Genomic DNA, 21,550 nt, shown 5'->3' with positions numbered 1-21,550 from the left:
ATAATTTGAATTGTGGAAATCTATCTGGTCACATTAAGTTGGGTGTGGAAAAATATTATCTATCCGTCACATCAAGTTGGGTGTTCGAAATAAAAATGATCATGTATTTGTTTATTTTGTGCCACGCAACCATACTTTCTAGATATGAAACATCTCGAAAGGAGGGTGAGCTACTCTATTGTGAGTGAGCTAGGCTGTTGGTTACCTGTTTGGTCAGGCCACCCATTTTTGGGCGAGGATGAGTTTTAGAGATTGATACCTCTTGGTTAGTTAAGAATTTCGCTGTTTGCTACCGGATTCTTTTTGGCCAACTCACCCAGTTTTGGGCGACAATGAGTTTTAAAAATTGATATCCCTTAGTTAGTTAAGTCGGTGTGATTCAGATACATTTATGAGCATTGTTATTCGGGACTAATTCTTTAGTGTGGACGAGGGCTCGTCAGATTCGTACCACATAGCAGAAGAATGGAGGGGGGATCACACAATAGGACATATTTTTATGAGGAAACGACAGGAAGGTTGCAGGAAGGATGTCTACCACACGATCCATTAAAGGTAAATTGGAATTTATGAAGGATGTCTAACAGACGTCTCATTGAATGTAAACTGGAATTTACTATCTTCTGTGCTGCCATCATTTTCTTTTTCCTATTCCAATTCTGACATGCTACTTTTTCTTTCGGATTATGATGGTATAGTGGAATAATAGTAAATTGAATTTAGCTGTGCGATAAATTGTGAGTAGAGAAAAGAAATTGGTTCTCATATCAATGAGTGGATAGGTTTTCATACCAGGTTAGGGTAACTTTCAATATATGTTGCAGTGATGTATTTCATTCTTTAAGAACGACCAAAACATTGCCAGTTGCATGCCAAAGTCTAACCTGAATTTTTATTATTGTTTGTGTCCATATGTTTAAGTGCCCTGTTTTCTTAGCTGGCGTTTCGACGGTTAACATTTGAACTCGAGACTAAAAATCACTGCAGTAAATTTAAATGGAAATTCATGCCTAAACCATTAAAAAATCACCCCCAAAAGTTGAATCGTGATCTTTTGGGGGCGCAATCTTGTTTCTTATGTAGTGTTTGCAATGCAATTTTTAAGAAATTTAATGTCCAGTAGGTTGCCAGTATTCTTCTTCAATGGTTGGAAGATAGCAGGTTTTCATGCTTTAATTCTATTGGCTGTTCAGCCCATCCAATATAAGTCGACGTTCGCACATAAGTAACGCCGATACCGGGACGCTGCATCTGTTTTTTTATTTGGAAGTTTCTTCCAGAACCACGCAGAGAAGACGGGGCTGCACTGCATAATACGGACTTCCTTCCACTGAGTTGTTGTTGTCTCAAACATGCCATTTGGTGGGGCTGACCACAGTGAGAATGGAACTCTGGTGGACGGCTTAAAAATCCTTCAACCTCACCAGTGAACCAGGGTTTCGTTGCAGTGTTGACTATGTTGATTACCAATCCTTCAAATGGTGATAAACACGAGCGTTTTCTCTTTGGGTGGTTTTCGTGTGTTTTAGCAATTCGATTAACTCGAAACGCGTTAATATGCTATATGCTACAAATTAGTCTTTTGAGGAACATCATTTATTGGCATTTTCCCGATTGATTTTAGCTTGTGTACACTGCTTCCGAGTCAAAAGTATCAGATAATTATTTTCGGTTTCTATTTCTGTTCTCATGCTGTTGAAATGGAGAAGATACCGTTCAACTAGCTTCCTTAAGATTTTTCGTTTGTATTGCAGATTCCTCAAAGGAACTTAAAAAGTGATCGATGCAGAGTTCGATTAGGAAATTTTCCTAACAATAGTAGGAAAACTGTTTCAAAATATTCAAAATTATTTGACTATGGGAAGTCGAATTAGCGATCTACTTTGGCCATGGTTGGGACTTGGAATCTGTCTATTACTAGCACAGATCCATTTTAAATTTGGATTTGTTACTGTTATGTAAAAATGTATTTAATTTAATTTTCTAAACTAAGGGGCACAATCAAAGATCATGCTCCCTCATGTAATGGCTCCTGGGCTGTATTTAAAGCCAGGGCCTTCCACCATTGTAATCATCATTCAAGTCATTAATAAAAATATATCTTTTTCTGTCAATTCTGAGCTTATACACTCCAAGAGGCATCAAACTCCAGAAGGTAGTGATCCAAGGTTATTAATCTCAACAAACAGGGGAGTAGACATAGTTTCCACAGACCAAAACTGATTTAGTTTCCACACAAAACTGATTTTACTGATTATATTCATAAAAACAACGTTATACATTTATAGTATATACCACATCATATTAAACCTCTTCTAATTATAGAGGGAGATGTTGAAAAGTTCTTTTAACCTTCCAATTACTCATCAAGTTAGGAACAATCTTGTTGGAGAAAATCTCTCATCCAAATAAGATTCATCAACCTCCTAAAAGCACACAAGAAGGCTTCTGCATAGAGACAAACTCCACATAACAATGCCAAGACAATAAAACTGAAAACCTACTTGTATTACACATTATTCCCTAAGACAAGTAGGAATTAATGATTCTAGCACTTTCCTTAACACCTGCTTGTCTTAATCTCTATTAGGTCAGGTCTTTATCATCATCTAGTCTTTTGCAACACATGCTCCTCTAGATATTAAAGACACTCCTTATCAACAAAGCTTGTCTCTTGGTTCTATAAGGGAGGTGCTTATTGTAGACATCACCAATTTGTAGAATTCCACAAAGGAACAACCATCCACTGGAATACATGGTTAGCTGAGCTCTGTAACCTTCAGACAAGTAGGATATCCTTTGGGTACCAATGTTATAAGAATTGGACTAGATCGGTTTGAATTGGTTAAATCAGACTGGTTTTGGGAAAAAAAAGTCAGAGTAGAGTCATGGACTAGAAATGGCCAGTTTGATACTGAACCAGCCATTTTTCACTAGATGACAGGTTCCATACGACATTGTACAGACTGACTTGGAGGCCCATAAAATAAAAATAAAAAATTATTTTTTGCGAGGTGGCCCACGTTTAAAACAACACTAGAATCCTTGAAAACCTATTTAAAGGCACCTTCTCCTTATTTCACTCACACTATTCATTTGTCCTTGAATTTTTTGAGTAAGTTTTTTGAGTGGGTTTGGAGAGATAACTGCAACTTTGCAGAGTTGTCAAGAGTTCCTTGGCAGATTTGGAGTGTTGAAAATGTAGCGAGCAAGGTCTTTTGGCTTATGCCTTATCCAATGAAGACCTCGAATTGTCCTCATGAGTTAGACTTCAGTTAGGATGAGTTATCTCCAGTTTACTAAAATAATCATCAAGTTAACGTGTGCAGAGTTGGAGCTTCAGTTAAGTGGAGTCTTCATCAATTTGACTATAGAATGAGGTGGTAGTTAGAAGTTCAATTAGAGTGAGTTAGTCTTTAGTCTTGATTGAAGAAAGAGCGAGCTAGTCTCCAGTGTTGATTGGAGAGAGAACGAGTTAGTCTCCAATGTTGATTGGAGAGAGAACGAGTTAACTACTCCAGTGATGATTGGAAGGAGAGCGAGTAACACTCTCAGTTAACTCACTATCAGAGCTCGAGTTCTAAATTTGGAACGACGCCATCTTGTATGTTCGAATTGGGTCTTTAAAGGAATGACAAAGGCACAAGGAAAATCAATTGTAATGTGCACAAGGTTGTGAGGCAAAGCAGTAATGTGCACAAGGTTGTGAGGCAAAGCAGTAATGTGCACAAGGTTGTGAGGCAAAGCAAGCTCATGAGTTTGTGAGAAGAGTCTTGATTGTGGAGCGTAGGAATTGTGCCCTAAGAAAAAGGAGACACAAGCGTGCTAGGATTTAGGAGCTTGTTGTGCGCAGGTTTTGAGGAGTTGTGATCCTAAGAAATAGGGCTTCTAAGTGCGCAAGGAAATAGGAGAATTGTGCTAAAGAATAGGAGTTGAAATGCGCATAGAAATAGGGGCCTAGTGTGCTAGAAAATAGGAGGTTTGGTGTGCAAGGATTGAGGAGGCTTCTAGTGCGCAGAAGTGAGCAGGTTTTGCAGAGCAAATCAAGGAGGCAACAGAGGAAGAATTGTGTGCAGGAATCGAGATCAAGTAAGTGATCAAGGAAGGCCAAAATCAATTGTATTAGCTGAGATTTGTGCGTGAGAAGTATAACACTTTCTCAAGAGAGACAAATTGCTTTGTAATAGATCTTAGTGCTCAAGAACAATCAATAAAATTGTCACATCAAGCAAGCAGGTCTTCCCTGTTGGGTTTCCTGAGAAAATAAATGTGTCAATTTGTGCATGTGTTTTTATATCTTTGGTGTTTTTATTCCACTGCTTATGAATTGTTCTAAAAATCTGTATCTTGGTGAAATTTAACTAGTGTTCAGTTTTCAGTTATTCATCTAAGTAGTTGCAGAGTTTCATGGAAATTTCTCATGGAGAGTTGGTTGAAAGGCTAAGTTTGGTGGAGGGATTTGGAGTTGCTTCAAAAGTTTTCTTCCCAAAGATATTGGGCTATTTTTGGAGCTGATTGAAGGGGGTTTTGAGCTATTTTTTTTATTGTTTGGAGTTGCTTTTGTTGTCAATGTTTGGAAGGCTTCTTAAGGTATGTCAAGGAACCCAATTTTCTTGTATTTCTCTCTTAAAAATTGTTGTATTTTCTCTATACAACATTGACGAAGCCAAGCAGAACCTTGTGATAAAGTCTCTGATAACTTAGGAAGTCATATGTTGCGTCTAATTGAAGTTGTCATAGAAGAAAAGAGTAAGGACAAGCAAGTTAAATTATACGTAGGCAAAAGTAAAAAATATGATGTTATTTTCGTGGACCCTAAACTTCATGGGCATATTCCTAGTTTTCATGAATCCTCTAGTTTTCCTATTTGAATTGGAGATGAACATGTTTCTATGTTTGGCCCTAGTTCATTCAATTTGAAAAGGTCACATAAAGGGATTGACTCTTTTTTTGTACCTCGCACTAACCTTAGTGCTTAATCTACTATTTATGCCAAATGGAAGACGATAGAGAAGGAGGTTGCTTGGGAATGCATTGCTAGCTTGTGGTATGATGTAGACATACCTTTCAATTTTGCTCATTTTGCATATTATCAGCCTATGATTGATGTTATAGTTGCATTTGGTTTGGGCTTCAAAGGCCTTAGTTTTCATGATATCAGGGGGCATTTTTACAAATGGGATCGAAAGAATAGATGAGTAACTTATATAGTTCAAGCTATCATGGACCAAAATAGATTGCACAATTATGTCTGGATGGACTGATGGAAGATCTTGCACAATTTTAAAATTTTAATTGCTTTCCCAAAAGGTACCACATTTCTCAAATTTGTGGATGCATTAGATCAAGTGAAGGATGCATAGTTATTATTTCGTCTTTTGGATGAAGTGGTTGTGGAATTAGGGGTCGAGAATGTTGTACAAATGATCATAGAAAATGCCTCCAATTATGTTGTAGTTGGAAGGATGTTGGAAGAAAAACACTCCACCATTTGATGGATTCCATGTACAACCCATTTTTTTGGATCTCATGCTTGAGGATATTGACCAGGAGGATTTCCACAACTGATCCAAATTAATTGTCTCAAATGTTAATGAAAAGGTTTCCATATTGAAAAGCTTGACGAGTGCTTTCCATTACAATTTAAACAATTCAAATGGATATCATATGCAAAAATTATGGCCTTTGGAAGTTGAATGCCAAACAGGGGTGTCAATGATGCGACATTTACAAATTGACATGTGGCATGGTGATAGGATGATATGTGGCACGCTGACATGTTGACACATGGCTTAATCACAAGTTGACACGGTACTAGCATTGACACATGGTTGAATGGAATGTTGCCACATGGCACCACATGGACTAACTAGAGGTTGCCATGTGGTATCACCTTCCAAAGGTTGCCATATGGACCTTCTAGATGATCTACGTGACACATGGCTTATCTCATATGACATGTGTAATGGTGGTAAAATATTTTAATTTGGGAAAACATTTCCCAAAATATATGGTGTATCCCAAAAATCTTGCAACCACCAAATTTGAATCCATGACCATGTCGCTACAAACAAACACGTTTTACCCTACACCACGATTTGGAGATGTGTTATGGTGAATGCAGATTTATTATCTAAATCTTATTCTTTGTGAAAAAAATTCAAAATGATAACAATAGCAAGCATTGAACTCGTGACCTTACCTTTTAAACTCCACACTTTACCATTGCACCACAAGTTTGTCATGTGACAAATATTGCCAAAATTTGTTTTTAAGGTGTATTTTACAACAGTTTTGGATAACGAAAGGTCATACAATGTTTTTTATTTGTGGGAAGAAGCTAGAGGAAGTCTCCTATCTTCCTAGGAGAATTTTGAAGATGAATTTGATAGGTTTTAAGATCATTTTTTGATGTATGAAGGCAATTTAATGTATTTCTTATCATTCTAATGGATTGGTTGGCATTTGAAGCAGACCCGAGACATAGTCCATGAGGGGTGAACTCCATTAACAACCTTTTGTTATTGTCTTTTTATTTGATTTATATTATTTTTGTCTTTTAAATGTTCTTTAAACTTTATTAACTCTAATTAATTAATAAAGTTGCAGAAATACAGGGTCAATTTAATCATTAATGTTTAGACCAATATTGGTGAAATTGGGTGGGTAAAGAAGTGTGTGGAAAAAGCAAAATTTATCACTAGGTACATCTACATCTACAACCATTCATGGATTTTGAATCTTATGAGGAAACACACTGAGGATAAAGAGCTTGTTCGGTTAGTCCATACACAATTTGCAACAAACTTTCTTTCATTGCAATCCCTTGTTCATCAAAAAGGCAATTTGCGAAAGATGTTTTCTTGTGATGAATGGAATGTATCTTAGTGGAGAAAAAAGGCTGACAGAAAAGAGGTGGTTGGAAAAATGTTTGATTTTTTTTTTGGACAATGGAAGAAGAGATGTTGCTATTTAACGAGCCTCTTGTGATAGTGTTGTGGATGGTGGATGGTGATAAACTTGCCATGGGTTTTGTTTATGAGACCATAGAAGCAATAAAGGTAGCATATGGGGATAAAAGACAAAAAATATCTTTCTCTATGGAGAATCATTGATGAAAGATGGAACAAACAACTCCATAGACCTTTACATACAACAAGCTATTACCTAAACCCAAGGTATGTAATTTTAATTTTCAAAGCTTATAAGTTCTATTATTCATTAAAATTTAGAAAAACTTTGCCAAACATTCAGAATCAATTTGAGGAATTTTTTTTTGTCTTTTGAACTTTAAAGATACCATCACAATAAATATTTTCAAGTAGATGGGGAGGTAAAACAGGAATTGTACAAATGCATTGAGCGCATGGCCTTAGATTGCAAGATTCAAGACATGATACATAGTAATCTCTTCAATTTTGATGAGAGTAATGGTACCTTTGGCATGTCCATGGCTATAAGAAGCAGAAAAAGGATCCACTAGGGAAGAAATGCCAAAGTTTTCAAATTATATTACTCATTGAAAGAGTTCAATCCAAGTTTCAAAGTCATTTGGTGATACTTCTTTTCTTTATTGTAGCCTATTGGTAAGTGTAGAGTTAGGTAAAGTGTGTTTCTTTACTATGTACTTCTGTAACTTACAATCCGACGGTCACGATATGTTCAAGACATGAAGTAATCTGACAGTTCATTCTCTCCTCGGTATTACCGACACTTGATTCGTGGCTTAACACTCGATTGGTCCATGATCTCTATTTAAAAAGCATGGAGGGTCATTTGTAAGGTGACCGTTCATGAGAGAAGCTTACGTAAATTTTCTTTATTTTATTAATAAATTCCTTGAAGTGGCCGCGTTGGCTCACGCTGTGGATTGTTTCCCTCTTTGAGGGTTTTAACCACATCAAGAATACTGGTGTATTGATCTGTGATCTGTTTGTGAGCAGCGTCCTTTGGTGTTCTATCTGAGGAACTTACCCCGTAAATTCCTACATGGTATCAGAGCTATTTGATGTTCTTCTACAGTCCTCTTAGTTAATTAAGAATTTTGCTTTACAATACTCTTGGTTAGAAACTGTCATTTCCTAGATCTATTGTTTCTGATTGCTTTCGGGCCGAGAGGACTGCTCTATTGTGTTAGGAGCATCTGTTCCAGTGAGGAACCCCTTTCGTTTCACACGAAAAGGTTTCTGGTAGCCCTAGCTACGTCATTTTTAAGATCTAGAGGTATATAATCTTTATTTGCTATTTTAGTTATTCATCTCTCTGTTTATTTCGGTTTATTTAGCTCTCTGTTTTTTATTACCGGATCTATACCTTTCATTTTTGTTTATGCTCTTTGCCTCACGACTCTGTGCGATCTGGGCAAATCAGAAACAAAAATGAGGGATTTTTTTCATGCGTATGCTCTTTTCCGCTATGCCTTAATGTGATCTCAGAAAATCAAAAACATTGAGTAAAATATTTAGTTTTTGGTGAAAATTAACTTCAAGCCACAAGGTTTGGTTTTTTTTGCATGTCCATGTTGAGTTGTGTGTGTTTTTTTGTTTTGTAGGCAAAAAGGGTTTTTTCAAGTAAGTACGCACTCCAAAGCTTCAGTGACTAAAAAAAAAACCCCTTCCTCTTTTCCAAAAAATATTAACCTTTTAATCTACCTCACTTGGTCGAAAGTTACTTTATGAGAATAGAGGTCTTGGGTTCAAGTCTTTCTTTTTGTTGAGTTACTTTCTCAAAAAGCACATGTAACTTGTTAGTGTCAGTATTTGCATACTTCCATCAGGGATCAAATTTGCTCTTTGCATTTTCATTTTAGGGGTCCCATACTGAAATTTTTACATCATTTCATTAGGTCATGTCAAATTGATCCACTGATGGTTGTCTTCTCTTCAGAAAATCTAATTTCTCCCTCATAGAGTATACTTGCTGACCCTTCTTCAGGTTGTCTTCAGTTATGGTTTCATGGTCAATTTGCAATCATGCTTTCATTAGGTCATAGGGCATGTTTTCATTAGGTCTTAGGGTTTCATTTCCAAGGTCAAGAGCATGATTTAAAAGTGTAAATAAAGGGTAGCAAGGGTATGAGGATGATAAATAAGTCAAGCATGATGGCTTGTAGGTCATAGTCACTATATAATTATCTTTTTAACTAATGTAATTTTCACCTCAAAAAACATGTTTTTGAGGTGAAAACAAAGTATTTTGAGTTAATTTGTATTTATTATGTAATTTTAAGTCACTTTATGTAATAAATGATCCTGGCTGCACCAATGCATCTCTCCTTGCTACAAGACAAAGAAACACTGCAAAAAATAGTTCAAGTTGAGCATCATTCACCTGAAAAGGAACAAAGAAGGGAAGGCATTAAAAACAGAGATTTGGAAAAGGTCAAGAAACATTAGAAAGTGGGGTTTTCTAGTGAAAAATTAAAATCTACTCTTATATAAGGTGTCACATTTCATTTTCAAGTTCATCATTCTCATTTGGCAAAGAAAGAGTCAAAAAGTGAGGAAAAGAGGAGAGGTTGAGTGAGTTTTGGGCCAAGGAGAAGTGGCGTTGTGCTTTTGGAGGTTGGCGTTGCGCGTTTGGAGCAGTGGAGAAGTGTCACTGCGCTTTCTGCAGTTTGGCACTGCGTGTTTCAAGCAGTGGAGATGGCGTTGCGTGTTCAGGGGGTGGCACTGCACGTTTGAGCTGGGCGCTGCGCATAGGGAGGTTTCATTAATGCAAAATTACACTGCACTGCGCGTTGAGAAGCAAAGACTAGAAAGCCTCCAAACTTCATAAAAACTTCCAAAGAACCCTCTCATCTCTCAAACAAGTAAGTGCCCTCACTATACCTCATCATTGAAGTTGCAATTGTAGTGTTTGAAGGAATTTACCATGACAAAGGTGAAACCCTAGTTTCTCCCTCAATTACATTCTAGAAACCCTAATCCCCTCTATTTTTCCCACCACCTATCACTAAAACCCTAAACCCCTTCCCTATATCACTCCATAACATTCTATACCCCTTCATCCTTCATCCCACAAGTTATGTTTCAAAAAAGGATCTAAGCCCCTCTCCCCCATTTTCATAATTCATACCCTCCCATTCATTTTCTAGCCCACCAAAATACCTCACAAGGTTATTTCCCATTCCCCCACTCCTAAATCACTCTTACTCATTCCCTTCATCCCTTTTCTAGGAGTGCATAGCCTCAAACTTTGCAAACATGGATAGAGAAGACAGAGACTATGAGGAGGAGGAAAACACCGGCAGTGACAGTTCGACAGATAAACCTCGACATCAGAGAAAACCACACAAGGGAGGTAGAATTATCAGGGAAGAGCCATCAAACCTCAGAGAATTGCAGGCCTCTCAGTTGGCTATCACTTGTTTCAGACATCTAGGGTGCTATGAGTTCTGTGAGCAGGTAGAGAGAGTTCAACACCATCTTGAGCTCACCAGGCTTTTTGTAGCCCATCTTCAGGACAACAAGGTGACTCTTGCTGGGGTGACATTTACAGTTTCACCTTCCATTATTGCGGATGCAACCAGGATTCCGAATGTAGGGGAGAAGTGGTACAAGGCACAAGACCTAGATGAACACTATTATGAGCCTTACATCAAACCCAGGTACAAAAATGAGGCAAAAAGGCTTTTTCCTTTCAGGTTCCTTGAAGACAAGTATGCCCCCATGATGAAAACCATCATGAAATATTTCACTTGTGAGGGCAGATTTTCCAGACTGTACACCTATCACATCAGGTTTCTCATGCATTTTACCAGGGTGAGGATATTAAACCTTCCGTATTTCTTGTTCAGGAATATTGAGAAGATGGCCCATTTTGTCTAGAAAAAGCCATACCCTTAGCAAATGAACAGTCTCTATCATTATTCCCTGATCAAGATGATTGTGCTTCATCGTCTTAGCCTCCTCAACATCTCTTGGGAGACATTTATCGCTCATGACATCTTCAGGGGTCCTCAAATTCCTCCACCAGTGTCCCAAGAATCAAGAGGACCTTCTAGCAGTGCTCAGGTCAAGACAGATGAGAAGGCCAAAGAGATTAGAGCTACCGAGGTGCCCGAGACTTACATGACATATCAGAGGGGCACAAGGAGATTGTTTGCAAATCATAGGCAAATGCTAGCTCCATAGGATGAGATTGTTTGCCACCAGAGGAAAGTTTTGATGATGAGGAGAAAGAGAGAGACTTTGATTTGACAGAGCATGATGAGTTGGAGCAGCATTATACTCATCATGGCATGGAAATAATTGACTTAGAGGCTTAGGATGAAGAAACAATAAAGGACATCATCATACAGGAAAAGGAGGCTCAAGTCCAAGCATTGATGGACAATTTGGAGAGAGCCAAGTATGTCATCACATATTTGGAACAAGAGAACAAGCAGTTGAGTGACAAGCAGGTCCTCATGGAGCTGGAACTTCTCAAGGTGAAACGACAAGGTGACAAGGAGGCATAGGTCACTTTGACTCCTATTGAGAAGGAAATTGAGGATGATAGAGAGACTTGGCTTGAGAGAGTCAATTTGCATCTAGAGAAGCTGTTGCAGAAGGCCAATAGGGACAACCAGATGATCAGGCACATGGCCTACCATTACAGGACCTGAAACAAAATTTGCAACATGAGGGTCAAAAAGATGAAAGCTAGGCTTAGCCAGGCTTTAAAGGGCAAAAAAGAGGAGGATAGGCTTAGGTTGCTTGCTAAAGCTTCCTTGGCTCATCAAGATGCTTGATGATGGTGCTGCTCACCAATTTTGGTCAGGTTTGGAGAAGATTTTGTTTTTTGCAAATTTTGGAAATTGCACACACAGAAAATCTGGCTGGTGGCGTTGCGCTTTTCCTAGGGGCACCCAATGGACAAATGGCTTGCATTTTTGGATTCAGAGCGATGAGTACATGCACCATATGGATTTGCTAAGTTTTTTGGGCATAACTGGTCCACCAAAAAGTCAAAAAACAACCTAAAAATGACCTTTCTGCCACTTTTTGGACACACAGAAGCAGTCTTGGGAGAATCAACTTTTGAGGGGTCAAATGAGCTTCAAATGAAGAAATTCAGGTGTTTTGGAAAATAGACTTGAAGACCTTTCCAATGAGCTATCATGAGCTCAATTTGGATGTCGGGAAGGCTTCCAAAAAGGACCTGAAAGTGGCGCTGCGCATAGGGAAAATTTTGCATAGGATGGCTATTTTTCTGTGTTTTGACTGTGTTCATGGATTTTCTCTCATGGAGGATGTTTTACTATTGTAAATGATGACTTGGCTTGTAAATATGATGGATAATTAGTATTAGAGGGTAGATTCATTAGATTAAAAGTGAATTTGAGCTCAAATGAATAAGTTTTTCACTTTTAGAGGCAAGTTGTTAAGATGCCTATATTCCTGTTTCTTGTTCAGTGCTGGTTAGCTTAGCTCCTCATCTTAGGGATTCGACCCCTGAGGATGGGAGGGGGTTGAAACAATGCCTATATCTTCTTCTTCTTTCTCATTGTAAAGGGTTGGACTTAGCTGGATGCTTATGCCTTGATTGTACATCATTTTGTAGCAGTTTAGCAGGAGATTAATAAAAATTGCAGCGATTTCTTTGGGATCCATGTGGTATGAAGTTTAGTTCAGTTTCTTCTCTTGTGATCATATGTTAGAATGTTTTGTGTACTTCATTAATCATTTCATTGCTTCTAAGTGAATGTTTTCAAGTTGATAGGCAGAATTCATAACATTACTGCTATGCTTTGGGAAAATATTCACCATTTTATGTTTTCTACAGTTTAGGAAGGATCCATGGTGATCACATGCTCTTCCTACCTTCTCACCAATTTTAAAACACCTCACCCATCAAGCCCTAGAGTGCTAAACCTTATGCCTACCTTGCCCCGTTGAACACCCTGCAATTTTGACCTAATTCCATAGCCTTAACTGTTTGGCTCCTCCTGATCTTGCAAAAACCCTTCAAAATCAAATCAAACCTTGTGCTATTATACCTAGCCTAATATTCTTTTCATGATCCAGTCATCTTGGCTGAGATCCTTACGGAGAGAGCCCTCTCCCGGCCTAATAGGGCTAACTATTTGGCTAAGCATGGTTTGTGGTTACCCTGGCATTGCCTTCCTTTAGCCTGAGGTTTAATCTAGGTGATAACATAACTTATGTTTTAAAGTTACTTTATGTAAAAGTGTTCTCACTCATTATAAAAAGTGAGTCACATATAATTCTAAAGTCTCTTTATCTTTTATTTAAGTTACAATTTAGTGGGTAGCTCATAAAGTACCATTGTAAAAGTGACTTTCACTTATTTTTTTTACAAAGAAAAAAACGAACTTTTTATAATTATGATAAAAAGTTACATATCATATGTCGAAGCATTCCTTTGACTTTATGATGGATCATCATAAAGATCTGTATGAAGACTATTCTGCCTTCCTTCAGCAAAAGAGAGGTGGAGCATACTGAGCATAACAAGAGCCTCATCTACAGAGGAAAACATCTCCCTTCCTCAGCACCATCAAAAAGTATCAACAGTTTTCCATATATTTGGCATCCATGGTAATAAAAACAGCAGCAAACATCTTTCCCCCGGGTCTCCTCTATTGAGGAAAACAACCCAAGTTGAGAAAGGATGTCCAAGTCTAGATTTTCAAAAAAGAAACTCTTAGTGACTTTCACTTATTTATAAAAGTGGGTCACATATTTTTTTTTTGAGCTAATTAGATTAAGTTTGGAAAGGGGGGATTTTTTTTAAATATAACATTATCATTCACTTCCGTTCATTCACGTACTTCGTCGGTATCTTCAACAACTTTTCTTCAAAAAGCCATAACTTCTTCATTCGGAAGCCGTTTTCAGAGCCGTTTTTTTTAATCAGCCTAATTTTTTGAGATCTTTCCATTGGAACACTTAGTTTCATCATCTATAGCTTCAGCTTCTGTTAAAATGGAAAGTCCATGCCAAGTTATTTTTGACAGCACCAACTACTTCCAATGGGTATCCTACATGGAGGATTTACTTAGAAGTAAAGGTTTTTATAGAATAGCCTCAGGCTAAGAGTCTAAACCTAAAAATGAAAATAAGGCAGTCAAATGGGAAAATAAGCAAGATCAAGCACATGGGTTGATAGGGATGTCTATTTCTCCAAACCTTAGATTCGATGTCGCAGAACTTGATACCCCTGATGAAGCAATGAAACAAATCAATAAAGTTTTTGGAATTAAAAATGACATTAGAGCCCATCAACTTGAAAATGAGTTGTTTACGTTGGACCCCAATAATTTTTCTTCCATTGAAGATTTTTTATCCAAGTTCAAGACCCTTAGACTTCTCTTGGAAGGTGTTAAGGTTAAAAAAGAAGATGGTAGCCTTATCTATTCCATTCTTACTAAGTGAGGACCAGTCTACTCTTGTATTTGTTTCCACCTTCCATTCTACTAGAGAAGCCTTTATTTCTCAAGGACAAGCCTACAAGTCCCCCTCTTTTGATGCCTTTTGTGATTCTTTAATAAGAGAACAAGAAAATCTCTTACATTTTGGTCTTCTTAATCTTGGAAACTCTTCTAAGAAAGCCTTAGCCGCCCAGCAGCAACCAAGTTCAAAGAATCTTAAGAAGCAGCGTCCTAAAAAGAATGATCATAAACCAACCAAGGGTCCTAAGCACTTTCAATCTCAAAATGAAAAATCAATTCAACAAAATGATAAGGCAAATAAAGACAAAGGGAAGAAGACTGATAGACATTGCAACTTTTGTAATCAAGATGACCACTTAGAATCTAAATGTTTTAAGAAGATGGAAGCCTTGGAATCAACAATGAAGAAGCATAACATCCATTTGGAGCACTCTTCAACACAACTTCATCTTCAGGAATAACACTTTCTGCATGTAGTTGTCAAGCATCTCGGTCTGGTTATGCACTAAATGTATCTTCTTCTTCTCATTCTCATGAGTGGTCATTGATTCTGGAGCTTCTTATCACATGGCCAAAAACAAAGCCATGTTTTCTTCTTTAAATGATTGTAACACCAAAAATTTATATGTTGGTGATGATAGATCTCTTAGTGTTGTAGGGACTGGAACTATTCATCTAGACAATGGTCAATTTAATGATGTATTATGTGTTCCAACCTTATCCTGCAACCTTATATCTGTATATCAGATAACTCATTCAGGTGAAGGTAAAATCGTTGAATTTTCACCTCACGATGTTGTAATTAAGGACCTAAGAGATCCTAGACAGATTTTAACTACTGACATTGTTGATGATTCTACAGGTTGTATAAGTTTAACAACTTTGGGTCATCAACTCTTCCCTTAGTATTTGTTGCTCATAATGATGAAGTGAGCAAACTTTGGCATGAGCGATTTGGTCACTTAAACTATCGCTCCGTTCAAAATCTATGTAAAGAAAATATGGTGGCAGGTCTTCCTATGGTATCTTGCAGAGATGGTGTTTGTTCCGGATGTGTACTCGGAAAACATCATTGGGATAATTTTGAAAAGCGTGCCTCTTGGCATGCCTCAGCCCCTTTACAGCTTGTGCATAGTGATTTATGTGGTCCACTTCCAGTTGTTTCATTCTCTGGCTACAAATATTTCTTAACTTTCATTGATGATTTCTCCAGATGCACTTGGGTATACTTCTTAAAACTCAAAAATGAAGTATTTAACATGTTCTTGGCCTTTAAGGCCTTTGTTGAGAAACAATCTGGACATCAAATTCTTAAGCTAAGATCTGATAATGGCGGAGAATATGTTAACAACAAATTCATCAACTTTTGCACTGAGCATGGAATTCAAATGCAACATATTGATCCATATACTCCACAACAAAATGGTGTCGCTGGAAGGAAGAATCGCACCTTAAAGGAAATGGCTAATTGTATGCTAAAATCTAAAGGACCTAGTCTTAATTTTTGGGCAGAAGCAATTGACTGTGCAAATTACAGAGTAAATCACACTCCTACTAGGGTTTTAAAGAATATCACTCTAGAAGAAGCGTGGAGCTCAATCAAACCAGATGTAAGTCACTTCCGTGTTTTTGGAAGTGAAGCATGGGTCCATATTCCCGATGAGAAACATAAAGCCTTAGAACCTAAGAGTGAAAAATGTATTTTTGTTGGATATTCTGAAGATGTCAAAGGATATAGACTTCTTTCACCTAAATCCAAAAGTTTGTTGAAAATATATCGGCCTACGAGCCTAGTTCGGTGGATGTGCCACCTCTCTCTAGCCCTTCTACTTTTGAAAATATTTCTTCTTCAGATGACGACAATGAGGATGAAAATCCTCCCCCGCCTTCTCAGGATCCTCCTTCAGCTCTTCAGCTTCCAAAATGGGTCCATGCTACTCGAGATGCAACAGGTTCTCTTGCAGGTGATCCTACAGATCAGTGACGTACACTTTGTCAGTTCAATAAAGCCTCTTCTTTACTAGCTCAAGCTTCAACGATTTATGATCCTGACACCTTTGGAGAAGCTTTAGGCCATCCAGATTGGGATGCAACTATGAATGAAGAATATCGTTCATTATTGGCAAATGATACATGGGATCTTGTTCCTCTTCCAAAGGGAAGAAAACTTGTTATATGTAAATGGGTTTACAGAACCAAGTTTGGACCAGATGGAAAAGTTGATAAACATAAAGCTCGTCTTGTTGCTAAGGGCTTTTCACAAGTTGAAGGCATTGACTATACTGAAACCTTCTCCCCTGTTGCCAAAATGAACTCTATCCGCCTTGTTCTTTCCCTTGCTGCCTCTTTCAAATGGGAAGTCCATCAGATGGATGTTAAATCTGCCTTCTTGCATGGGGACTTGCATGAAGAAATCTATATGGAACAACCTTCTGTCTTTATACAAACAGACTCTAGCCTTGTATGTCGGCTTAAGAAATCCCTTTATGGTCTCAAGCAAGCCCCTCGGGCCTTGGTATGCCAAAACGGATAACTTTCTTTTAGATACTGGCTTTTCTAGGTGTCATTCTGACAATACTGTCTACACCAAGAAAGTGGGTAAGTCTCTTATCATTCTTGTTCTTTATGTTGATGATCTTATCCTTACTGGTAGTGATCCCAACCTTATAAACCATGTGAAGTCCAGCGTTAAAAAGCAGTTTGAAATGACAAACTTAGGACACTTGCATTATTTTCTTGATCTTCAAGTCTTGCAATCCAAGGAAGGTATTTCCCTTTCCCAGTGCAAGTATGCATGTGATCTTCTATGCCACTTTCACATGGAAGACTGTAAGCCAACCCCTTCTCCTTTTCAGTCTGGAGCCAAACTTTCAGTCACTTGTACTGCCCCGAAGTTGATGCTACCTTATACCGTCAGCTTGTAGGAAAATGTTTGTATCTAACCCATATTGTCCTGACCTTTCCTTTGTTGTTGGCCTTATTGCTCGGTTTATGCAAAACCCACATGAAAGTCATTGGAAAGCAGCTAAAAGAATACTTCGTTATGTTCGAGGTACAGTTGAGCTTGGGATTCATTACAGTGCAGAAGCATCTCCTCTATTGGTTGGTTCACTGATTCCGATTGGGCTGGTGACCCTGATGATCAGAAGTCTACTACAAGTTATGTCTTCACTCTTCGTTCTGGACCTATTACATGGGCTTGCAAGAAACAAAGTGCTATTTCTCTTTCTTCAACAGAAGCAGAGTATCGTGGGGCCGTAGAAGCTAGTAAGGAAGCCCTGTGGCTTCGTCAGATCCTGTCAGAGTTTGGCTTTCAGCCGCAACATCCGACGACACTTTGGTGTGATAATCAAACTGCCATTCAACTATGCAAAGATCCAGTCCAACATCAATGCAGCAAACACATTGAACTACACATGCACTTCATCAGAAAGCTCATTCATGACCATGTTCTTGAAGTGCAATATTGTTCAACTGATGATCAAGTTGTAGACATCTTTACAAAGGCTCTCACAAAGGCGAAGTTTACTAAACTTCGATTTATGGTTGGAGTTTAGTAAGTTGTCATTAAGGGGGGATAGGCTCTAATGCCTCTTTCCTTCTCCTATTGTGTCATATTTGTACATCCTTCAATCCTATCCCAAGTTGTTCTTAAGGGGGGATGTTAGGATATTCCGACACATGGGAAATAGTTAAGTATAACTTGGTCTAGTGTAGAGTTAGGTAAAGTGTGTTTCTTTACTATGTACTTTTGTAACTTACAATTCGACGGTCATTATATGTTCTAGACATGAAGTGATCTGACAGTTCATTCTCTCCTCGATATTACCGACACTTGATCCGTGACTTAACACTCGATTGCTCCATGATCTCTATTTAAAGAGCATGGAGGGTCATTTGTAAGGTGACCGTTCATGAGATAAGCTTATGTAAATTTTCTTTCTTTTATTAATAAATTGCCTGAAGTGGCCGCGTTGGCTTAGGCCGTGGACTGTTTCCCTCTTTGAGGTTTTTAACCACGTCAAGAATACTAATGTATTGATCTGTGATCTGTTTTTGAGCAGTGTCCTTTGGTGTTCTATCTGAGGAACTTACTTTGTAAATTCCTACAGTTCAATATACCTGTAGATTGAAGCGTAACCAATTGTTGAACAAAACCCTTGAATCGAGCAACATAGTTTTGGGTGATTTTGATCCATCATCATAGTGGGTTGTGGATAGTTAGGAATCAACATTTGACAATGAAGACCTTTCTTGGATGTACATGGACCCACCTCCACTTTTAGGGCCAAGGGAATCAAGTCAGAATCTCACTATAGAGTCTTAGCCTACTCATTCTGACAATGAATATGGAGAAGAGGATTATGGTTTTGATGATAGCCATTAGTACTAGCAATATTTTATCTTAGTACCGTGCTTATTTTTGGACTCTAGAGGCCTTTTAGAGCCTGTTTCTTCATGTATTTTGGTTCAAAGATGTTTTGCACTAAGTGCTATTTTGGTTATATGCACTCTTACTTGTTACTATATAAACGAGAACTTTTGCATATTTGTGTATAAATGGTTTGGATTCATATGGATGCACATGAATATATATATGTTTTTTTGTTGTTGTTGTTATTTTTTGTATTTATTTTCTAGTAAATTTGAATATTTTATGTATTTTTTGGTCAACTGGTTTTTTGGTTCATTTTTTTCTAGTTTTGGTTCAATTTGCACTTTTGGGCTCTATCGATTTGATGAACAGTCACATTGTTAGGTACTTGGCTCATTCAGTTTCTCAATGAACTTCCCCTGAATTGTGCAAACAACTCCACCAACAATTCCAAAAACTAACTAGTGCAACTAGGGCACCCACTCTTGGCTAACACCCGTCTCTTGAGTCTTACTTAATTTTGACACATAGAAACCCACTCTTGGCTAACACTTGTTCCTTGAGTCTTACTTAATTTTGTCACACAACTTGTATACAAATTTATGGTCCCATAACATCACCCAGAGTCCACAACCAACAATTTGTCCACTCATACAACATTCAACTGGCACATGGCTCACTCCTCCAAGTGTTAACAAGTTAAAACTCCTTATATGGGTGAACAAACTCTCCCTTCGGAGAAATATAACGAGTGCTCACTCTAGGGACTCAACTCAACCATGCCATGTAGATGTGCATCAATTGGCCTTATGCTCAAGCAAGTTTGAATGGCAAGTGTGACTTATGCACCTAAGCGCGAGGATGCACATGCATATGTCCAAGTTAAATTGTACTCACCAATTCAACATAGAGATCAAATCTTTTAACTTGGACAAACCATCACTAGGGTCATCTAGTTTTTCATCTCGGACATACCGAGATATCCTTTGTTCAAATTAGACATGCAAATCAAACTATCATCTTGGACACACGAAGCAATCTATCAGCTCAGACACGCCAATCAAGCTATCCATCTCAACTTGGACACACCAAGCCATCCAATGCTCAATTCAGACACACCTAGCAAGCCATCAACTCATACACACCAATTTTTTTTATATGATTGGTATCACAACCAGCAAATCTCTTGACACTGCCATACGATTGGTATCACAACCAACAAATCTCTTGACACCGCCATTCATTGTGACACACAAAACAATGGATCTATGCATTGTGCTCCATTTACCAATCCTTGACAAACATAGGAGAAAAACTGGACATCATATCTGTGTAGATCCAGGCCTTCTAAGTTCTATGACATGCATAGAAGCTCATCATCCAAAGCAACACCATTGCTATAGCTACTGCAAAAGAACTCATTTCTTTAATCGCTGCAACTTTGATTTTGCTGCCCTATAGCACATTATCCTCCATAGCCCATTGCCCCTGGAACTATCCTCATCATCATTTTGGACTAGATTTGAAAAATTCTTTGTTGCATCTAGAACGCCATTATTGTCTTTCCTATTGGAATCTCATCATTCAATTCATAATTAAGTTTTCCATGAACACTTGACTTTTCTAGCGAGAACAATGCGGCTTCAATGCATCTTCAGCTATTACAATAACCCATTGAACTTGCTACCATATCCCAGTTGAAGGTCTTCATGCTACTACACTTACTTCAAGGACTATCATTTCAAACAACATATCAAATGGGAACCAACCATACCTTTAGGCCAAACACTAGTACCACACAAATTGGCAGGGAACTTTTTGTACTCCAAGTTCTAACATCAATTGGATTGTATAGACTGAACTATTGGCCACCCTATGGACATATTTGCATTTACTGAGACACCTAGGTACCCAACCGTGGTGCTCCCATGTCAAATTGGAAAATAGTATATATACAAGATGTATCCATCTCAATCCTACACTTTATGGGCTTGCAAATCTAGAGTCCTATGGTGTCACATTTGTCAAACAACCTTTCTTTAAGGAACAATTACAGGAGACAAGAACATATAATTAGTTGCTATATTGTAAATTTTTAAAGCTTGGATGGCTGCTGTTCTAATCTACTCTTATTAAATAACTCAAAAGATAATTGATTTAAAGGAACATTGCATCAATCACACAAAAGCTAAAAAAGGAACAATGAAAGAAATACAACAAACACACAGGTAGTTCTCCTTAAAATCAGTTTTTCATTTCTTTGATCAAAGCTTACAAGGTGACCTCTGCAGCCTTCTTTGAACCAGAAGCTGTACAGTCAGTAAAGTCACCTTAAACAATAGTGTATGGCCAGATCTAAAGGTGTACAATCAAATCTTAGAGCATAGTTGCGGGGGAGCGGCCCCCCCCCACGAATCGCGCTTCGGGCGGGAGCGGCTCCGGAGCATGCTCCCGAAAAAAATTTGCGCTCCCTGCCATTTTCGGGAGCGCTGTAGGGAGCAATCGCTCCCGGAGCGAAATTTTAAGCCTGGGAGCGATCGGGGAGCGATTGCTCCCGATCGCTCCCGAGCATAAAAAAATCGCTCCGGGAGCGTTTCAGGCGGCGTCGGGAGCGATCCGGCGGAAAAAAAAAATCCGCGGACCTGAAAAAGAAATTAAATTAAAAAAAAAAATTGTTTTAAAAGCCCAATGGGCCTAAAAAAAATTCATTATCACTTCATTGAGTTGAGTTTCTTGGAGAGCAAGAGCAAAGGAGCAAGGAGAAGCGAGGAGCAAGC

General features: G+C 38.2%; 1 protein-coding gene across 3 annotated transcripts in view; it reads left to right on the top strand.

Moving 5' to 3' along the window:
* Nucleotides 1–152: 152 nt before the first annotated feature.
* The window catches only part of LOC149218541 (uncharacterized), a 45,497-nt gene continuing 24,099 nt past the window's right edge, over nt 153–21,550 (top strand). For all 3 annotated transcript variants that reach the window (XM_089384089.1, XM_089384088.1, XM_089384087.1), the window contains exon 1: nt 153–555. The gene's annotated coding sequence lies outside the window, so the exon portion shown is untranslated. The remainder of the gene's footprint in view (nt 556–21,550) is intronic.

The sequence above is a fragment of the Pinus tabuliformis genome, chromosome Q, assembly GCF_031772625.1.
Source record: "Pinus tabuliformis cultivar Carrire ecotype Pingquan chromosome Q, CPIR1, whole genome shotgun sequence".
Classification (NCBI taxonomy): Eukaryota; Viridiplantae; Streptophyta; class Pinopsida; order Pinales; family Pinaceae; genus Pinus; species Pinus tabuliformis.
The sequence above is the reverse complement of the archived record's forward strand: the minus strand, read 5'-3'. Positions and strand labels throughout refer to the sequence as shown.